This window comes from Strigops habroptila, chromosome 1 (assembly GCF_004027225.2).
Source record: "Strigops habroptila isolate Jane chromosome 1, bStrHab1.2.pri, whole genome shotgun sequence".
Lineage (NCBI taxonomy): Eukaryota > Metazoa > Chordata > Aves > Psittaciformes > Psittacidae > Strigops > Strigops habroptila.
The window spans coordinates 90,576,318-90,598,802 of record NC_044277.2 but is presented as its reverse complement, the minus strand read 5'-3'; the positions used below and the strand labels follow the sequence as shown (position 1 = coordinate 90,598,802).

Here is a 22,485-nt window from a genome sequence, read left to right as displayed (position 1 = left end):
TTCCAGTAAAATTAGCTTACTCAGATTTTTTTCTTTTTTTTTTCTTTCTTAAAAACTAGAACAGGGAGCAGAAGGATAATATCACCATTCTTTTGTGCATAAATCAGCCGTCTATTTACCACCAATATGTTGCAATAACAAACTGCCACTATCTGTGGAGTTATTTGTTGGGTTATTTGAGATTACCTAAGTCCACAGGATCGCAAAAAGAAATAATCTTCATTATTTCCTGGGGAAACAACCTTCAGAAGCATATGTTCCACCTCCTTCCCCAAAGCAGTGCCCAAAATATTCCTGGAGGAGGTTTGTCTGTTTTATAAAAACCTCCAGTGACGATGCTTCCATGGCTTTCTCGAAGGCAAATGACTACAGCATCAAAATACCCTTATCACCTGAAAGCTTTCTTAAGTGCTTACTTAAGTCTAGCCACCTCCAAATTAAGTGCATTTCTTCTCATCCTAACCCCTGCAGTTGTGCAATACAGTTTATTCCCTTCCTCCCTGTAGGAACCTTCCACATACTTGAACACTGCTATCATGTCTGTTACTGGCCTTCTTGCCTGTAGACTAAACAATCCCATTTCTTTCATCTTCTTTCCCAGGTCATGTTTTCCAAATCTTTGATCATTTTCATTGTCTTCTCCCTGGATGCCATCCAGCTGGCTCTTGACTATGTTGTGCCCCAAACTATATGTTGAGCCACTTCCAACACTGAGTGGAGTGGACAGCTTATTTCGTGCCTTTTCTTTACACACCCCAAAACAGTGCTTTTCTGAGGGGCAGGGATGAGTAAACCTTGTTCCTTGTACAACTGTTTAACACCCACAGTCTCAGGTCTATGATTCCCTTCACATGCACTGTCCTGCACACATGGACGAGGTCTGGAGGAGCTGAGCTGGGGTTCTTCCCTGCTGGTGCTCATGATAGAGCTGCAGGGTCGTCAGCTCCAGGGTTGGAGCAGAAGCAGGCAGGGGAGGGAAGGAAGCGCTGCCCACTCATCAGAGCACTGGCAACCCAGCTGCCTGGGGACTGCAGAGCAGGACATGCCGCAGGCTGGTTTTCACTGGTGGTCTGGGAACCAGCTGTGATTTTTAACACCCTATTCAACTAAATCAGGCCAATTTGCCTCTGGCACAGCCCAATTCCAGCTCACAAATCTTCTGTAGGACCACTACTGAGTCAGCCGTTCTCCATCTGGCGTCATGCAACTGGGTATTTCTATCCCTGTACACTGCTTCTAAGTTCGTATCCTGGGGTTTTTTTCCCCCCAAACCATTCCTCCACTTAGCCAGGGCAAGTCTGAACTTTAAGCCTGCCCTACAAGGAGCCTGCAGCACCTCCATGCTTCTTATCCTATGTAAATTTAATAACTGCTCTCTCTGCTCCATCAGTCATTTCAATAATGAAAACAGTGAGTATTACCAAAGCCAGGACAGACCCCTGGGGAGTCTCACTCACTTACTTCAGTTTTGCAGTTTAACAGCAAACCATGAATAACCACTTATAGTGCCAGGTGAAATTCTGTGCACCCACATTACAGACCGGCTGACCAGACACCCAGCCTGCTTCAAAGCAAGCCACATTAGAAAGCATCCAGAGTCCCCCATTAAAGAGAGAGTAATTTCTATCAGACAGAGAGGTCCAATTACATTGTCATGGGCACTGTTGGAGAGTCTTCGCTACATGCTGCCATAAAAACATAATGCTTGCTGACAAGAGGAATATGAGGGTTAATAACCGAGCTTTAGGATGACAGAAGAACTTCAGCTGAACTGAGACAGCAGGAGCCTGACTCTGCTTCCAGCAAGCAAGAGGCTTGGAAGAAGCCAAATGAAACACAGTATAAAAATGACACGAATTTTGTACCTGCCATCAACTGCTGCCGACTTACGAGTTAAAGAAGATACTCTCGCAAAGGTGCGGGTTTGGTTTGGTTGGTTAGGTTTTTTTAATAAAAATCAAAACATTTTCTTAGCTCTTCCAGATGATTTTTGAATTGTATTCCTTACTTAATAATTGCATTATTGCTCCCTAATAGCCTATCCTGTTCAGAGATCACAAACAAGCCAGCCAGACAGCGAAGACATCTTCATGGCTCCCAACACCCATATTCATGCTTTAATCAACCATGGAAAGCATCCCCAGGCCCACACCAGCACTAGGAGAAGCAAGTGGCAGTGGCTGTTGCCTGAAACAGGGAGAAAGGGTAAGTTCCATGGAAAGTGAAAGGTGAGGCAGCTTTCCAACGCTGGCTCCCTTTGCTTGCCAAAATAGCAATGCCCTGCCCACGCCTCACTCCAACTTCTGCGGAAGATGCGCTTACTTCCCAGGAGGGTTTATTCTCGCAACGCAGATGTGCTTCACTGAGGCAATCGATTTCTGTTGTGTAATGCAACCCAGAATTAAACAGTATATGCTATTTGGTGCATTTTTGAACTGCAAACCGGAAGTTACTGTGGAGCTCAGTGATGCTGCCAAGAATGTGATACTGTGATTTTAGCAGGGACGAATACATTGTATCTCCCTCCTCCCACAGCTTACTCTTGAGTCCTAATTTTGCTAAATCCTTTTGTACTTGACAGTAAAATACAAAGTCGCACACCTGTGTGACTTATTTTCACCTTCAGTGCCTGCGGGTATCACCACCTCAGGACCTAACACAGCCGCGCCAGTGGCAGGCACAGGGCACTCTGGGAAGAACGTGGCCGGTGACTGCGCTGAGGTGTACAGAGTTCAATCATTCACCTCATGTCCTACAGAACTGGGGTAAAAAATAAAAAAATCAGGAACAGAACCTGCAACCAACCATTTCCAGTCCCTTGTGTGAACCAGAAGGAACAACATGGCAGATGCTGAGGCATACTTTGAATACAAATACACATACATTTAGATTCTTCTTATCGTTTCCAGGTGTTGCACAATACTATTCCTCTTTAGAAGAATACAGGTCTTTTCTAAAATACACTACAATAACCCAGTTTTCCATAGCAGAAAACTCACCAAGGGAATACTGTTTGCTCATACTAGAAATGTATCCCAAATTACAGTCATTTATAGCCTCATTTTCATTGACAAAAAAAATTAATATCATTCTTTTCTGACAAATATCAGTACACTGGAAAAGTAACAAATTAATGCTTATAAACAGTTATCAAATAAAGTAACTATCAATCATTGCAACAAAATTTTAATTAAATCATATGTCGAGCAAAAAAAGACTGAAGTAAAAACAAGTTATATAATCTGAAATCAAAATAAAAATCTGTCTATCACACCAAAACAGAATAACTCAATTCAGAGCACTAAAATACCACAGCCTGTTAAATGACTGGTCAGCTAATTGTTACTTGTAAAGCTCCAAGTATGCTAAATAAAGCCAAATGTAGAGATTCAGCAAAGTAGTTAGGCATATGCCAAAGCACATCTGTATTTTAAAAACATTTTTTATGTGACAGAGAGCTTAAAACTCTGGAACTGTTCATGTACACCTCTACAACAGTTTCTTTTTAAGAGACAGAAAATATTCAGAAAGTGATCTGCACTGTCCACATTTTAATAGTACAAATCAAATCAGCATTCAGCCTAAGCTGAATACGTATTTCTGGAGACACATCAGAAAGAACCCTGAGGATTAGTCCTAACACAAAAGGATGAGGGAGTTGCTTGCTGTCATCCTGCCAATTTTGCAGAACAGAAGAGTTAGCAAATGAGGCATGAAAAGATGTGAGCAAAGAAATTCATACCTGCGAAAAATGTAGCAATACTAGGTGTGCAAGAAAAGCACAGTAAGCAGGATCAGGCCCAATCACAGGAACTGCTGACCAGTTGAAAGTCCTTTTGGCCTCAGTTGGAAATACTTAGCACCCTGAAGGCTATTAATCTTATAAGCCATCCTCATTTAATGCTATAAATCACATTTGAATATTCAGCACTTAACTTTTTAAGGCCCTGACATTCAATCTGAATCAACAGTAAGGCACCAGCACTAGCTGAAGCTCTAGCTACATCAAGAAAATCTTCCCGTGTGCCTCCATTTCTGTCTTTTACTGTAAAGGATAGAGTTCTCTCTTTTTTAGTTCCTGATAGTGACAGCAATAGCAATATCAAATATACCTATCTTACTGCTTACAAAGCTCCTGTTCCGGACTCCGAAAATCTCAGCTAATGCAGCTGGTGGCTTTCAGAGTGCAATGACAAAGGGAGAGTGTTATTCAAGCGTGTGGGTGCATGCACACACATGTGCAGGGAAAGTGAAGAGGAAAGAGGCACACTGTAATTCTCCGAACCCGAATACAGCAACCAACCACATTCACTGCAGATGGGCAGTCATGTTACAGAACTACAGAGTTGACTCAACGTTACCATGTCTAGCAAAGTGGGCTGACAGGTTTCATACAGCAAAGGCTAACCCTGGGGGAGGGGGAAAGCTGAGGTGGGGATGAGGAGTTCTGCACCTGCCTGGAGATACCTTAAAAGTCACTTTAATTAATCTGATATGTCAGAATCAATGAAAAAATAGGGAAAATAAATTAACTGAGGAACAAAAGGCTTAACTTACTGATTAAGACACCACTTTAAGAGGTTTCCCCACTTTCCCCGCTGTAAAGCACTTCTGAAAAATTCAGCCACTGAGCTACTGCTTTTCTTGACCTTTTCACTGAAAGAGAACAGAGTAAAAACAGGAAAGAGCTAAAATGATATGCAATAAAGATGCTTCATGTTAGGAAAGTCTTTTGAGTCACTGTTGCAAATTCATTCTGTGTCAGATTTGCCAATACAATGCTTGCTAAAGACCATCTATTAACAGCACCAGCAGCCAAAGCGCACGTATTGTCTCTCAGCTGTTGCAGCAACACCATACGATGCAGCTATTTAGCATTTGCATCTGTTGCTAGTTTTCCACACCCAAAAGCTCACTTCGTATCTTATGATTAATTTATAATGCCCTGAGCCCCAAAGAGATTTGCTCTTCTGATTGCCCTTAACAATAATGCAAATAAACATGGAAATAAATCTATTGTCTGAGGAAGCCTTCCACTAATTTTGTTCTTTGATGGTTTGGTTGTTTTAGTATAGCTAGGAATCAAGAGTAAAGTGGATCGTAGCTTAATACAGAGTGTGGTTAATCTTCCTTTTGCATAATACTGGTACACTATGGCCCAAATACCAGAGATTTATTTGATGTGTACATGCTTTCAAGCATTAGTAAACAAGTTACAGCCCATTATGAAAGAAGAGCAAATACAAACAGTTGTGAAGCTCTTTACGTACTAGATTGGCATCGGCAGTGCAAGATACTTACACTTGCATGTGTACTAGCTTTATAATTTTGGAGACTATTTCACCAAGAAACACCATTTTTAAAAATATAACTGAAAATAAGGCTGAGATCACTTCCCATGTCCTAATGCAGTATTGTCTGGAGCATGATGGAACTGGCAGAGAGAGGGGCAGAGCATTCCTTTTCTTTTTTTTTTTTTAGTTTGTTCTTTATAACATAGCCAAAAAGAGGAGGAACATATACTACAGCCTCATAAATGTATACATATTAATTCCCATTAAAAGAAAAGCTTCTCTCACTTCTCATTTCTTATTCTTCCATTACTTTAAAGAATGCTACAGAATATGAAGAAGTACTCTGCCAAATATTAGAAGGTTTTACTTTACTAGACCTATCAAATAAATTACTATCCTACATTCTGTAGCTAAAATGTTTTTGTTGTTGTTCATGTACAAATTAAAACAAATTGGTCCTTTAGAAGCTGGTCACAGATGCAAAATATTAAAGATTATTTTTAATAATGAAGTTTCAATTCGGTACACTGGAAGCACTTAGGTGCACAAAAGTTACTTACATGTAGCAGTGCTCCCTGGGTAAGAGACCCAGCGTAAGTCTACAGTATTTTAACACTCGGGCAAAACCTACCCGAGCTTCACTGTCAGGTATCAACAAGCCATTCTCACAATACAGCACATTTTTTCTACCTAGCAGAAGAAAATGATCCGACGCTCAGGCACGAGCTTTAGATCACAGTACCTAACTCCTTGCCCTCTCACATACACACGTGATTTTCGGCCAGTCTCTCAGTGTTTTTACTACACGCACTGACTCCCCACATAGGCTACAATTGGACATCACCAGTCACTTGCCATTTCTGGCCTAGATTTTAGCCTGTTCTCTGCTGAACACTAACTTGAGATGACTCAGGAACAGTTGCCTGTTTTTTCGCCTACAATAAATGTAGAAGCCACGACAGAGGTAGAAAGAAAGTGGGGGCTGGAGGGGGAAAGACCTTTCAGACAGCAATTCAAAAATCTTGTCTACATAGGTGTAGAAAACCTACGCTCCTGGAATGAGCTGTTCAGATGAAGCCTCAAATCCTGGATGTAAAAGTATATGCCTGTGAAGGAGGTTCTGTGAGAACAAACACATCAGTGACTGAGTGATGCCAGGATACCACAAAAAACACAGTAAGAAGAGAGGATGCCAGTGTCTCAGATAAGCAGTTATGGCCATGTTTACTTAAACTGTTCTGCTGAGTTGTTCCCATTTCAGGCAGAAAACTTTGATTTAAGGAAGAGACTTGCAGTTCTGTCTGCATGGGTTTTTTTTCCTTCAAAGTGTGAAAGAACTTCCCTTTTCAAAACCAAATTAACAAAGTTTATGTCCAAACCCTCTCAGTCCTAAAAATCTCAAATCTGAACTCTATTAAAAGTGGTGCTTAGTGCAGCCAAATGTTCCAACAATATATTTAATAGCCTATAATATTTCTAATGCCCTACTGCCTGAAACCTATGATCTGGAAAACCAGCCAAGCACACCCACCCAAGAGCAATGACTGCTATGGGCAAGACCGTTATTTCCCCTAGCTATGGCACTCTGCCACCACTGGCATGACTAGACCAGGGACTCTCCAGCTGCAGACAGCAGGCACACAGACCACCTCTCTGCTAGGAGGAAGCCTGAAGGAGGACAAATTAGAAATTAAAGCTGTGCCAAGCATGTAAGCACAGAGCTACTCTTTCAAACTTGTGGTCCTGCAGTTTTATGGGTGTGTTTTGTTATTTGATTTTATTGGACCTTCCTTCTAGCCTACTGCTTCCCTCATATCACTTAGGCTTCCTCCTATCCATTCCTACCTCATCCTTCAGGCTGGAAGATTTCTCAGATCACTTCCCCAGTTCAAGTACTAACAAACTCGAAGGAAAAAGTCCCTTGACGCCAGCGGGGACCAGAGCAGGTATCTGCCCCAAGCTCAGGTATGAGCATCCAGCACACACAGCAGTACTTCTCCCTTGTCAGCCTAGAAGACACTTGGGAAAAGCATTTTGATGCAGATTTCACACTTGCTGGTCATGACACTGGAAAACAGAGTTCATGCTGTCTCCTGACAAAAAGCCACACCGCATGTTCTTCTGTGTAAGGCGTACATGTAGGAAAGTAAAAATATCCTTTCTAGTAAGTTATGCAAAGCAGAAACAGCCTCCTGGTACTATTAGAACCGACTGGAAGCTAAAATGATGCTAATTACACAGTTCACTTGAACTCCAGCAAGGCTCCATGATTCCTAACTGTCCTAGCATGAAGAACACTGCCTGAGCAAACACCCCAGTGGGCACATCCCTGTCACCATGCATGGGCAAGGCCCACCAAAGCACCAGGAGAACACAGACTGGAATTGGGCACGACCTGCTGCTCCTCCTCTGTCACCTTGAACCACGGCACCAATGGGCATGGGACAGGAGCAAGGCCATCGCCATCCAAGAGGGAATTTACTCTTGTACACGGCACAAATCTGTGCTCCATCTCAGACTTTCCTAAGCATCAAACCTCCCGCAGAAGAGCATTTTCCACTCTCTTGCCAGCCTGACTGCTCAAGATTAAGCAAAGTTGCAGACGACTCCACAGCTTGTTCCACGTTATCATGCCAGTGGGTTGATGTGAATTCGCAACAAAGCGAGAGGTGGCACACTCTGGTATGAGCCAGGCTGAACTTTCAGGACTGGTTTCTCTTGTTTTGGGCCCATCTACCAGGGGTACACTGGAATGCTTAAAAAATTGTCAGACATAGCACAAAAAAAAATTGTGGGAGAAAAAAGGATTATTTGCATATATCAACATAATGAAATTAGGAGGTTTCATTTCCATGCTTCAGTATCTCAAAAATGACCAGGGGAGTATTATCATATACCACAAGATCTTGCGAATGGATGGATTCCCACAAACACTGACAGTAACGGCTTATTCCCTTTTGTAATGAAAACAAACAGAAAATATTTTACTCCCCAGGATGATTTTTCCAGCAAACCCTCAAGTTCTCTGAAAACAGCCATAAAACACAACACTGCTCGCAGAATGTTTGGGGACTTTAAAGAAGTTGCTGTACATTAAAAACTGATTTTAAAATAAATTCACTAAGCTATCCTACAGTGTTTTCAAAGTCACCCCACTTCATTACTTTATTAGATCAATGAAGAATTTTGGATATCAAAAAGCTGCACATATATTCAAAGAGAAAGACAAAGGTGGACAGGAAAGAAGGAAGAGAAATGACTTGAAAATTAAAAAATACATTTAATAATCTACAAAACCATCAGTGCACCAAAAAGATAACTTTATGATCTCACTTCACCTCTGGAAAGGCAGAGCAGGCTTTCAATCTTTTCCCATTTGCAAGCTCCCTAAGGTTTTGCTGGTAAAAGCAAAGCCCTCCACAGAGCAGTGGAGTGCCAGCTGACAGCTAGCTTGCTTTCCTGAGTCATGGCTCTTCAGAGGCAGGTTCACAGACCACAGCCTCTGGTCACTATTGCCACCACAGAGTACAATCTAAAAACCACCCTTACACTGCAAACCAATTAACCGACACTAACCAGCCACACTTGGCAGTATGCAACCTCCAGGGAAGACTGCAAGGTGTATTTTCCCTGCAGTTAGGAATGTATGGTGCAACACTGTTGTATCCATTATCCCATGTGGTATTCAGTTACCCCAAAGGGACAACGCTCCTGAAGGACAGAAAAGTTTGGGTTATAGACATTATGCAGCATTTGGGGTGTATTTTAAAAACCTCCAGGCTTAGCAATTAGTTGCCTTAATATTTTCTGGGTACCCTGAAACCATGCAGAAGGTGTGCAGGCTCGCAGGGAGCCCCCACATGCCTCATCCCTATTTCTAACCTATGCACCAGCTGCACCACCAGCATCAGGCACCTGCTCTCACAATAAACCTGACCCTGCAGCAGCACGGAAAAGCAGGAAAACCCCTGTGACGAGCAGCTGCTGCTCCGGGAGCACTGATACATCATGGTCTGGCAAGCCGGGAGCACCTTGCCGCACGTCCGCATGACACTGCTCCAGGAAACATGGCAGGGCTGGCGTTCAGGAAGGCAGACAGGACGGGAAGCGGCCACTCGAGCATGCACCCACGGGTGCTCGGAGAGACATGGGTGGTGGGGTTCAGCCAGGAGCTAGCCCAGGGCCCTCCCTGACCTCAGGGGCTTAAGGAAAGGGCCATCAGGCCCTGCCACCAGCATCTCCCATGGTGCAGCTTGCTGAAGGCTGGAGCCCGGGCAGCAGACGTCCCTGGTAAAGTCAAATGCCTAAAATGCTATGGACTTAGTTAAGGTGGTGGGTGGATTTATCACTAAACATCATGGGATACCTACATGGGTAAGGTATAGGTATAACAAATGCATTTCTATTTAGTGCTCTTCATCACACAAAAATCCTACAAATACCATACACAAATCAGCCTTACCAAACCACCACAGCAAAGGGCAGGCAGGGGCAGACAGGGAAAGTGAAAATCTGGTTGCCTCAACAGCGCACAGGCAAGTGAGGCCCCAGCTTGCATAGCTTCAGGTTAAAGGCCCCTAGCACTCCCATAACTCACCCCCCACCTCTGAAGTGTTCCCCCCACCCCGGGAAGGAGAGATGTCAGTATACTCCCCCAGCATTTGAACCCCTACTCCCAAGGGTTCACATGTAATTAGGTACCTCCGACTAGAGGCATAAGCAACTTATTTTGCCTTGGCCAAGTGATGCCAGGTGACACATCTCCAGATTGAACTACATGAGGCTCTCTGGTCTTGCATGCACCTCTTCCTAGCTGCCTCTCAATTCTTCTAGAAGGCAGGGTAATAAACTGTGCTCAGGGAGGCAGGGCATTCAGTTAACAGGCTTTGGTACTCCACACATATTAATGAACAGGACAGCAATAATGTTAAACACCCCCCCCCCGCAACTTTCTGGGTCACAGTCCTGACTGTAAGGTTTTAAAATTACTAGCTGAGAAACCAACTCCCCAGCTGCCTAGCGATTCAGTTTTGAAAGCAAATATATAATAATTATTTAGTGGAAGGAAGTTGTGGACAGTTACACCTCGGGGTATTTCCAGAAATGACAAGTATTTTAAAATGCAAATTCACAAATTCCGCAGCATACGTAATTTGAATACCTAGTGTACATCTTGGCCACATACCATATTGCTAGCAAATACCACAGCGCAAACAGTTTTTCCAAGACTACATATATCCCCAGTGACACATTAGAATGTAGTTTTAAACAATAATACAAAGATAAAAGCATGTTGTATATGGCATGCTTTGGAGCAGTTACCATATGCTCTGTAAATAATCTATGGATTAATAGGCCCCTGATGTACAATAACATGTTGGCCACGCACAGCTCCATGGAAGATTATTCCATTCACCATGAAAATTAGCTGAGGATTAGGCATATGTCACAATTTTTCATTCATATTTTTAACTTGGTCAGCTCTAAGATACTACTGTTGCAGATTAGGAGGGTTTTATTATTCTTATTCTTCAAAGGTCTGATCCTAATTCCACCATTAATTTGCACTAACATCAAGGGAGCAGGTTCAGGAACTGTATTAGATTAATTTTATCTTAACAATTTACTTCTGCGTCCCTAAGAGCAGCTATACAGCTATAGAGCATTAAAAAAAAAAAAGGGGGAAAGAAAAAAAAGATTCATTTAACCTATTATCCTACCACTGATAGTAGATGTAGCTGATACTTTGGGAAACGGTTGAAAAAAAATAGAGGAAGTATAGTATATAAAAAAAGTCATTTGTTTCGATATGATTACTCCCAGTTTAGGCTACATTTTGCAGCAGTTCAAAATCAAGATGCTTTTCTAAATCTTGCCATTAGGAACAGACAGTAAAACAGACCTATAAAATCCAACAGCAGCTCATCTTCTAACAGGCCAAAGTGTCCAGAGGATTTTATTTTCTTGGGTTTTATTTAGAACACAGGTCTGGAGAGTCGGGTGAATAGCTGGCCACAAAATAAAATGTCATTTAGTAGTTACAACCTAACCTAAGGTGTGGGACATTCACCTTCCATTCTTTGTAGCTCTAGAGGCTCTCCATACAATCATCAGCATTTGTGCCTGAGTAAAATGACTTCAAAATAGAACAAACTGGAGTGCTTCCAGGACATCTTCCATCCACTCTGTACATGCTGTGAATCACCTTACAAACAGCGTAGCCTTGGAGAGCAAGATCTCCATGTGTCACTAGCTTGTCCAGGTCTCCTTAGCGAAAATGAGATCATCCCTAACAAATTCAACAGCTTGAGCAGGCTAAAATGTCATTGCCGTCACCTGGGGGTCAGAAGTCTACCTGCTTTGTGTATGCACAGCAGTAGGAGGAAAGGTTTTGCATTTCTTCATAGAAGTGCTGTTGTTTCACCCTCTGGACAGGAACGCTGGTGACTGCCAGGGATCCGGGATTCCCCAACATTCCCCTGCGCAAGGTACCTCAGAGGGGTTGTTTCTGCGTAGGTTACCGCTGCTCAGACACAAAGGCATTTCAACAGTTCTAGCGACCTGCACGATTTCTCCTCCTACCTAAAGTGGGTAACACACAGCTAAAGGAAGCTGCCTACACTTGGCAAAGCAGAATGGTGCCACTTTGACATAAATACGTTGCAGCACCTACAACTATGAGTACATAAATATTTCAGAAGGTAAACTTACCTGATTTTGTTTGGTTGGTTTTTGAATAAATACCTATCTTTTTAATTTGTCTGGTAAGCAGTTTGTGCAGAGAGGAGTATTATACAGTCAAAAGTACGCTAAAATTGCATTTGCATTCTAAAGACAGAAGTTACCATTAATGACATCTGAAAATAAGAGAGTCTGAAAGTGCAAGATACAGTTTTGAAGAGAAAAAGAAGTCACAACTACTAAAACACTTTCAGAATGGAGGCTGACAAACTTTTCCTTCCTGTCCCCCAAAAAAAAAAAACTCCTTTAACTAGCCTGCACATAGCTAAACAGCTAGAATTAAACTGGCACAACCCACGCTGGCAGTATAATGCCAAAAATGTGCTCTACATACTCTGTGATAAGGAATTTTGGAAAGCAATATACCTATCAGCACTATCAGCAGCTAAGTGACTTACCAAATCATCTACATAACAACATAATTGCCAAAAGCTATCAAGAGATTTATCAACAGTAGGGTACCATCTACAACAACACTGCATTACACAGAGTGACAGAACAGAAATATTCCTGTTCCTCAAATGGGATCGGCTTTGGTTGGCCTCTTCTGTTTGCAAAGTCTCTTTAGTGATTCTCACCAGTCTCTATTTTGCATCCTTTTGGGGGGAAGTTTGTTACACTGTGAATGCAAAGAAGCAATGGTCCTTGGGCTCCATCACATAGGCAGACTGCAACTTACTGAGTATTCATATGTGAAGTGCTGTATTCTCCTGCACTCACTACACAATTTTATAAGAACCAGTCAAGCCATAATGAACTTACATTAAAGGATTGTGCACACACTCATCTGCACAAAGATGTGGCGAGAGCAAGCTTGCCTGTTAAAATAAATTGTCATCCCTACTTTATGCTTAGAAAAGAAAGGCCTCTTTAATAAAGCAACCTGTAGCCAAATCTTGACGTTACTGAAGATAACTTACCCCTCAAGCAAGTTTGAGTACAGATAGTAAAGACTATACATCCCCAAGAGCCCTTTCTTGAACCCACATACATTCATGCATTTGTACAAGTCAATCCAAAACACTTTGTAGCCCTGTCCTATTAACCTTTTTGAGACAGACTTCAAATAGCAAATGGGGGAAAGAGGGGAAGACAGAAATGACAGAAAAACATCTCTGCTTCCAACTTTACCTGAATAGGGATATTCCTAAAACTGGATATAAAATATCCAATCCTGACAGGTAATTTTGCCCCAGTTTTCATATGGATTTTTTTCAATCTATCCGAAGGGCTTTAAAACTTTTGTGTCTTTATCTGATCTAAATGTTGTCCTTCCTCCTGCAGTCCTGGCATCCTCTGTGGTGAGACTGTTTCAGTATCAATATTAATATTCAAATGTCAAGTTTGTGACACTACCTTTCCTACGCTATTTAAAGCATTCAGAACAATTATTATTGGTGAAATATTAAACAGTAAATTTTTGCTACCTCCTTACAATTTCAGCAGCCCTAGCTGTGACATAACAGCATTCACACCAGTCACATGCAATTTTACAGAGATGTATTGTTCAGCTTTTCTAGCAGTATTCACACCTTTCCCCAAATTGGCTTTTGTTGTTTTTAGCAAAGCTACACATCTATTCTTGACCTAAATATCAACTGAATGTATAGTATTTAGTATTTCAGACTTTTGTTCCACATATATTCCCTAACTGATACCAAATTTAACACACAGTGCACCACTGAGCTTTTCTTTTCTTTTTTTTTTTTTATATTTATGGAATAGTAATTCTTTCCTTTTTCATCTCTACTGCTCTTAAAAAGAAGAATCTTTCATTTTTGCCTTTTTTTTTCCTGTTTCAGTACTTAGTTTAGTCTCCTTCTTTTGTAATTCTCTAGACTGTGGTTACATATCCTTGGCTGTAAGGGGTATTTTTATTATAACATGTAGGTGTCTTTACAAGCAACATACATTAGAGCTGCACAGCTGAGAATGCATTGAATTGCCACTCCTTCCTTCCAAGCTGAGAAAGTTTTGGAGAAGCCCTCATATAATAGCAGAAACTGAAAATAATTAATGCCTGCTGCTGTATACAGAAAGGTGCCTGTTAATTAGATAGATATGTTTTTCTCCTTGTCAAAGAACAGTTCTGTGAGGAATGCAGGAAAACTACATCAAGCCTTCCATTAACAGACAACACTACAAGCTACATATCAAAATGAAATATCCCAAATAACTCAAAGAAAGCTTTTTTTTTGGTGTATGGCTGTATCATGCCATGAAGTACTTCAGTATCACTGTACAGGTCAGTTCTTTCCACTGTTCTCCCTCCCAAAACTAGAGGCTGATTTCAGAATGTGCACGCTTCTTTCAGTCTTAATTAACTTCACTCCTTGAGCCAAAGGGGTCTGATCCTAACACTCCGAAAGTCAACAGGAGGAATACCAGTGGGAACAGGGCCTAAAACAACATGTCTACAGTAGTCAACAACTATGAGTTATATAAATACTTGCTAATATCTCTATACTGACCGGTCATCAACTTTTCCATTATAAGCCTTGTACTTGGGGATGTCTGTACGTTGGATGCTATCCATACTTCTCTCCAGCCAGCTGAAAGGAATTTTTTTTGAGTGATACAAGGCACTCCCTCTCCTCTGGAGCCCTGCAGGCAATTAATGGAACTCTCATTTTTCACACTAATCAACAGGAGCCTACCATCTTAGGCTGAAATCCGGTTTACCTGCTTTGCTACAATGTGCTTTTGCAGGGTCATAAAAGGAAGCCTTGGTTTTGTTTCAGGAAATCAAGGGCTACCAGCTTTTTCATGTCGTATGTCATGAAGTGAAATAATTAGGGCTAGAAATGCAACAGTGAGGTTTAAGCAACAGCTTATGAATAATGTGCCCTGCAACTCTTCATCATTCTGTTTACACTGCACTGAGAGTTATAAATGAAGTAATAAACAGCAAAATCCAGGCTGCCAAAATAAGAAGCCTGTCACAGATGCTTTTTAAAAAATAGCAGGGGTAATACTAACATCACAACCAGTATTCTTCCCACTCCAGTCAGCAAAACCACCCTTGAATTTGATCTCCTGTTGCACCCAGAAGGACAGCTGTGTTTTTCTACAGAGCCACAGCACTATTATAGTTGAACTCATTATTTTAAAGTGTTTGAAGTACCTTGAGCATGACAGAAGATACAGAAAAACAAATTCCATTGGACAATATGCAATTCATACTAATGTTAATTAATTCACACTCACAACATAAGCTGAAGATGTTCCAAAAAACCCATTATGGTATATTCTGGGGATAAGTACTAGAAGCAAAACACAAAACTTGGCTTAGTTTAACCAAGCTACCAACGCAACTTTATACATCTTTCTAAAATGAGCCCAAGTCGTCTTTCTCCTTCCCGCTCCTGGAGGCATGCTAGTATTAGGCAACCCAACTGCACTGATCAAGAATCAGCTCTAGAAGTAATTCTCCTTCTTTCTGCAGAAATCAGTTGTTAAGGGGGCCAACATTATTTTTTTAGGAGCAACATGAATAAAATGTGAGTGGAACTACTTCAGGCATTAGTTCAGAGTCTAGCTGAAGGAACAGGCATCCATATTGCTCTGGCCTTTCAAAGTAAAATATGATTGTTGCTTCCCTTGCAGGACTCCTCCACACCTACTCATTCATCTTCAGGTCTCCCCAGGCACCTGGAAGCTGAACCACACAATGGACAGGTATTTGCAAATACCTTCCACTTTCCAACCGCTTGCCCATGTAAGATACAACCTTGCTGAGAACAACTTGCCCTCAGACCCCAGAGCACAGTGCTTTCCAGAATCTGGGCCAGAAACATCATGACAAACACCAGTAACCACCACTAGCTAGGCAAGGTGAACACTACGTGGACGTTATCTCACAGGAGGCTCTTTCTCCGAGGCCAAGGCTTCTCAGTGTTTAATATGAGGTATGAACAAGCAGAGTTTATACACTTATGTTGACAGGTGCACAGCTTTGGTCTCAGTAGTAACCACAATTTCTTTTGAAGTCCTGAACTGAAGTTAAGAGATGACCCCGGTCAGCAATCACACATCACACAGCCTTTCTCAAAACACAAGATGACAAAAAAAAACCCCAAATCAAAAAGCCCAGCTACAGAGTAAACGCCAGTTACACACGCCACAAAAGCTCTTATTTTCCATGCCCATCCAAGAACACAAATTGTTCAAAGACTGAATACTGGCTCCCCACAAAGGACCTCTGAGCCCATCAGTGTCTCAGCTCCCTGCCAGCCTGCCGGCTCCAAACAACCAGGCATTTGCACTTAACAAAACTGCCCTCAGCCAGCTACAGCAACGCACTTCGCATCCAGACGGCAGCTTCTTTTCATCACATACCTACTTGTACATGTCTCTGTAAAACACACACTCGAAAACTTTACTAGCATGAAGGGAAATCAGTGGCTACAACTGCAAAGCACCCTGTTGCCAGCCAGAGACGAAGAGCATGCAGCCCGATGCTGAATGACTGCCAGCAAGGAGGAGTTCCAGCTTCAGGCCTTAAAACCACTTGGAAAGCTGTTGCTGGGCTGATTATGTCCCTCCTGAAAGGGTATGGCTTCAGAGCAGTGTGCGCTGCAGATTAGACACAGGGCTCCCAGCACCGCCAGCAGAAACTGCAGATCTGAACTGCCACATGTACTCTGCAAATACATGCTGGTGCGTACTCACAATGTAACATGCCTCTGAACTCCACTGTTATAAAAATAATAGCTGTTATCAGGGAAACCGTAGTCCATGGGTAGTGACCACAATACATGCTAAACTCCCTTTGCAACGAACCAGTCCATAAGAAATTTTAAAACACAAGTGAAGATGTGGCAAAACTCCTATCAAAAAAATAAAAAATAAAAAGAAGGGCAGTGTCTCTTTGAAAAAAAAGGGACAAATTGGCATTTGCAGTGTGTACAAGATGTCTTAATACACTTCCCTGATTCCTTTCCAGTAACTATTCAAAAAAGACCACTTAACAAGCAAACAGGTCTTCAGCACAACAAATAATAAAAAAGAGAGCAAAGCTTGTGCTATTTAAATACCATGAAACATTCTGCTAATCATGCACAGATGGAAGTACAGACGCTTCTGCCAGACGCCTTGTTCAGAAACTTTGCTCTATTTTTAATTATTTGATGCACAGAGGACCTGTTTGCTGATTAAAAGGGCACTGCCTTTAAAAGGACTCCATCAATATGGAGTCTAGTCTTGTTTTTAATGGAGGATTTTAAAAGTAGTAACTCATACCTCCAAGCTCCCTGCACCAATTTTTATAATCTTATAAGCACGTGGTTGTTTTTCTTCATATGCTTCTCTCACCTTGAGAAACTGTCCACATACAGGAAAAGCGAAACTAACTATACTCAAGTTATTGTTAAATACAATGAGTAAATCCATGCATATTTTCCTTTAATATTCTTTAGTTTGTATCTTTTTTGGTGTTCCTTATAACGAGAAGGGGTATCAATTCTCAGATAAAAGCAGTATTTTTAACAATTTTCTGTCCAGCCAAAAGCCTAGGTTTTTTGAGAAAACATGAAAACATATCACCTCTAAAATTATCAACCAAAATATTTATTAAATTGTTGTGGGACTTTTTTTTTTTGTTGTTTGTTTTTTGGGGTTTTTTGTTGTTTGGTTGTGTTTTTTTTTAAATCTACTATAACCACATTATCATTCCAATAGTCAGTTCTTGGCAAAAACACAGTGATACACGCACACACACAAAAAAACCCCAACCAAACACCCCCACATTTTTTCCACTTCACACCTTCTGTGAACTTCACTCATTCAGTGGGTACTTCATTCCTGTACTTCTCCATAGCAGTCCAGGAATTTTTCCTTCGCTGAAGAGCCTCACTCAAAACGCATACCATATTCAATTTCTTTTCTTTTTCTGAATGAAGTGCTTTTCAAACATTCTTTTTTTGTTTATCTTGAAAGTTTTGCAACCTGTTACTACAGAACTCTGCCACTGGAGCAAAGTCAAGGTGTGAGAACGACTGGAAGCCCAAGGAAAACTGCCCAAGCTGTTACTTTTGTCCCACTGGTATGACATGTGAAAATAGTACTATATTTTTAAAACTTACTAACGTTAACAGTTTGAAGTGCTGCTGTTAACACAGTAAAAGAATCCTTTGATTAGCAGACCACATGATATGATAATAAAGTAACAGTGACCCCATTATCTTATGAACAAATGACCCAAAGGGGGTGGCTCCCACCTCATGCTCAGGTACAGAGAAAACAACTGAATGACTTATTTTTTAATTTTTTTTTTTTTTTTGTTTACAATGTCAGCATGTAACATTATGCAAACAAATATATGCAACTGATCTGTTAGAGACCAGCTGACAGGACTAAAAAGAAAGATGCCTGCTGAAGAGTCACTGCAGCTGGAAGCCAGGGACTGAAAATCCAATGTTCGGCCAGGGAAATGGGCACCCACAGTGAAGCTTCAGAGCAAATAAAGGGGGTTTTCCCATGAGGAGAAGGAGAAGGCTGTATGGAGGGAAAGGCTTGTCCAGGCAGATCATCGGGGCTGCAAAGCTCAGAATCCAGCTATGACTAACAAGGAAGGAAGGGAGGCAGATGAAACAACATTCAAATTGGCAGTTCTGCAGAAAATTACTGAGGTATTGAAACCCTCTGAGCAGAAATAGATTTTAGACACACAGAAACACACACAAAAAAAAAAAACACCAAGCTGAAGAAAGGGCCAACACACCATCAAAGTATTGTGCAGGTAACAAACACGGCGAGGGAGCTGTACAAGTAGGTCAGATACGCAGCAGCAAGAATTGCTGAGCACGGGAGAATCTTGGTAGAGAAGGGGGTGAGAAGAAAAAATTAATTGGCTAGCAGTAAAAGAATAAAGTCTGGCAAAGGTTAAAATGTGACAGAAGGATGAAAGGGCAAAACACTGCTTGGGCTATATAAAGAAAGATCAGTCTAATTCACCAATACATCCACCTGAAGCATGGGAAGGAAAGAAGACAGATGACACTTGACCAAGGAACAGTTTTCATTCTCTCTTCACTTGAAGGAAAAGCCAGGCAAATCCTCAACTGCTGTACCTACCAAACTCAGTTCCAGACAAGCAGCGTCTGATCAGCAACGCTGACCTGCCAGCAACAGCTCTGAGTCCAGAGGGCTCCAACACACCCCAGAGACCCCGGGACCGATCCCATGCTCTGTCACACCACGTTTACACCCACGTGGCTCCATTAAACCATCCAAGTAAGTAAGGGAGGTAGGAACCTGACCCCTTACTCCACCGCAGCCTTTGGCCGAGTGCCTTGGTGCGACACAGAACATGCACAGTTCACACTGAACAAGATAAGCAGCATAAAACCCCTGGCTGCTGCAGCACAGGCTGCACAGCACTACTGGTTTCACAGAGGCACTCTGGCTGAGCTGTATAAACAGCACCAAACACTGCAGCCAGCCAGCTGACAGCTCAGATGAACGCGCTTCATAGCAGAGCTGCACACGTAGCAGAAGTGTGTCTTAGTTTGCATTTCTTCCATTCCATACAGCCAACGTGACATTCAACAAGTTCGACTCCTTAGGCAACAGAGGCGTACTCGACTGCTGCTGTTTTATGTATTTCATCTGCTTACTATAAACCTTCTACCCACCTCAATTTTCCTTAGGGCCTTCTCTGGCTGTACTCTAGCAGATAACAACATCTGGATAGTAGTGTCATGTAACAAATGTCATGCTTCCACTCAGGAATTACTTTAATTTACTCTGTCACTACACACTGTATTCCCCCTGAATCTGCTGCTGAGCTGCAACCAAAATAAACTGGCGGTGACCACCAAATGGTAGGACGCATGCGTGCTGGCTTGTATCATTCTCATACTTGAAAACCAGGCACCAGGACCAAGTTATTCTGTCAGCTTGTGCAAATACAGAACAAAATACAGACTTCTACTGCTTCTTCAGTCCTTCCACTATTGTTGGATCACATATTTTTTAAGACACAATATAACATACTTGTGTACTATCCAAACAAACACACAGTGCAATTTTAGACTATGGATTGGTCCATAAAGTCACAGAATCACAGAATGGTTTGGGTTCAAAAGGACCTTAAGATCATCTAGTTCCAACCCCCAGCCACAGGCAGGGACACCTTCCACTAGACCAGGTTGCTCAAGGCCCCACCCCACCTGGCCTTGAACACTGCCAGGGATGGAGCATTCACAACTTCTTTGGCCAGCCTGTTCCAGTGCCTCACCACCCTCACAGTAAAGAATTTCTTCCTTATATCTAATCTAAATCTCCCATGTTTAAGGTTGAACCCATTACCCCTTCTCCTGTCATCACAGTTCATGATCCACCATCATCCTCTTTCCCCATAAAACAGAACACAGGAATGTGACAGAGATGGTACTGCCGTGCCATTTATCTCCCTACCATTCACTTAATCAATTGTCAAGTTCACAAAGGTAATCACAAGTGATTTCCAAGACTGTGTCATTAACAACAAAAACGTCAGGTCAAATCACAGCAGATATCCAAGAAAATTTGGCAAGACTACTAAGTAGGAAACCTGAAACAGACAAGACCTAAGCAAAGAGGTGAGGCAGCTTCTCAGTTCTGCAAACTAGGAGATGCAAAGGCAAAGCATTTGCCCATACCTACCAGTTTGTATTTGGCTATTCCATCAGCAAATGCTGCTCACAGAGGAGTCACGCTAACGTAGCCCAGGGTAGCTGATGGGAAAAAGGAAAAGAAATCCAGAGGAAAAAAACCACGAAACGTAGGATTTATTAGTTCTCTCATTTATAATAAAGTAGGGGGGAAGGTACGATTTCATTTGGATGTCAGGGAGACACAGCAGTTGTCAACAGACAAACCTCCATCATATGTTAATGAGTTGGGTTCTGTTTGCTTGTTTTAAACCACACACTGAAATCTTAAGACACTAGTATGCAATTAAAATCTCGTGTTAACTGAAAGATCATGTTCATGATATTCATATGGTAGTGTTTTACTTGTATGAATATTGATAGTAATACCAGTATCAGTGTGTCTGGGGCCAAACATTTTGCTCAATAGCTCTATCTTAATGACAAGCAACCACTGCCTTTCCTTGCTGAGAGAAGAAAATACCCTGAGCCAGACCTGGAGTCCTTGGGCACATCTCTTCTGAAATTATAAACAATGCTGCCTGAGCAGAGTCTCAGTCTTTAGTGAGATACTAGTAAGCCTGAAGAGGAAGGTGAAAGAAGGGTGGATAATTCACAGGTGGACAGACAACCTCTGAGCAGGTGGTTGAAGATCAGCCCAAATCACCGTCTAGTAACTTTGGCTGCCTCAGTAAAATAAATATGACACCATGGCTTGGCATGCAGGTCCACAACAGCTATAATGGTTTGTAGAAGGATCTGTCAAGGGTCAGCTCCTGGGTGTGTAGCAAACCTTTCAGATCACAGGCGGGGCACTCTGCTCACCATCACATTTCTTTTCTGATTGTTATGAAGGATTTCTGTTTTCAGCAATCCTGCACAGCACTACTCGAGATACTGAGAGTTGTTAAAAAATTAAATAAGATAAAAAATAAATTAAAAAAAATTCAAAATATTCAATGACCTTCTACTGGGTTTTAATTGCTTCTTTTATTATGCTCCCTATTTACTGCATTTTACAAAATGCACAATTTTATCTGTTTTACCTTCTTACATCTTTGCTTTTAAAACATGACAAATTCTGTACCAAAAAAAAAAAAAATCCAAAAAGCAAAATCGAAATTAATTTTGTATTAAAAAATAAAAATAAAAAAATCACCCAAACTATGGCAAACACACAGGCAGATAGAAAGTAATTGTGTTCCTATTTGAATTCTGTACTTCAAGCCACCTTTGATCAACTTGATTAATATTCCTTTCAAAAGATTTTATAGCTGGTGTACTTCATGAACACAATCAAGGTAGATTAATCTGTTCTGAATTCTATGTTTCATAAAATTACTGTTCCTGTGATTAATTTTACAAAAAGCACATGTAACGATGTACAAATACATTTTTCTCATTGATAAAACAAGCCTGTGACACAGCTTCCAGTACTGGCCAAGAGATACCATTGTGAATATCTAATAAATCAGCAAGCCTGATGATGCAATGTCATCTGAGCTAATACACAAAATACTACACTACTTCTTCAAGTCAAAGAAAAAATAGCCCAATTCTCAGCTTGTAACACCAGTTCAGCTAAAATCCGATTCTTCAGGTATCAGCATCTGTGGGATAATGCCACCAGCTAGTCAAAGTGACTGTAGCTGATCCACAAGTCCTCCTCTACCGAAGTTAGTAACAGAATCTTAATCAAATTCAACAGCCTGGTTTCACACGGTTGAATTTCAGAGGCACTGGGCCTGAAGAGGACCCGTCTGACTTGGTCAGACCCGTCCTGGGCTGTAGAGGAGGCTCACTTTGACCTTACCAGG

General features: G+C 41.6%; 1 protein-coding gene across 23 annotated transcripts in view; it reads right to left on the bottom strand.

Moving 5' to 3' along the window:
* Window positions 1–22,485, bottom strand: part of ATXN1 (ataxin 1) — a 224,454-nt gene that overhangs the window by 189,101 nt on the left and 12,868 nt on the right. For 13 of the 23 annotated variants that reach the window (XR_003991124.1, XR_003991126.1, XR_003991127.1 and 10 more), the window contains one exon: window positions 4,558–4,656. The exons of 3 other annotated variants lie outside the window; for them this stretch is intronic. The gene's annotated coding sequence lies outside the window, so the exon portion shown is untranslated. Of the gene's footprint in view, window positions 1–4,557; window positions 4,657–16,373; window positions 17,389–17,902; window positions 21,250–22,485 lie in introns of those variants that run through there. 7 more of the 23 variants (XM_030483941.1, XM_030484044.1, XM_030483968.1 and 4 more) reach the window with 6 other exon arrangements.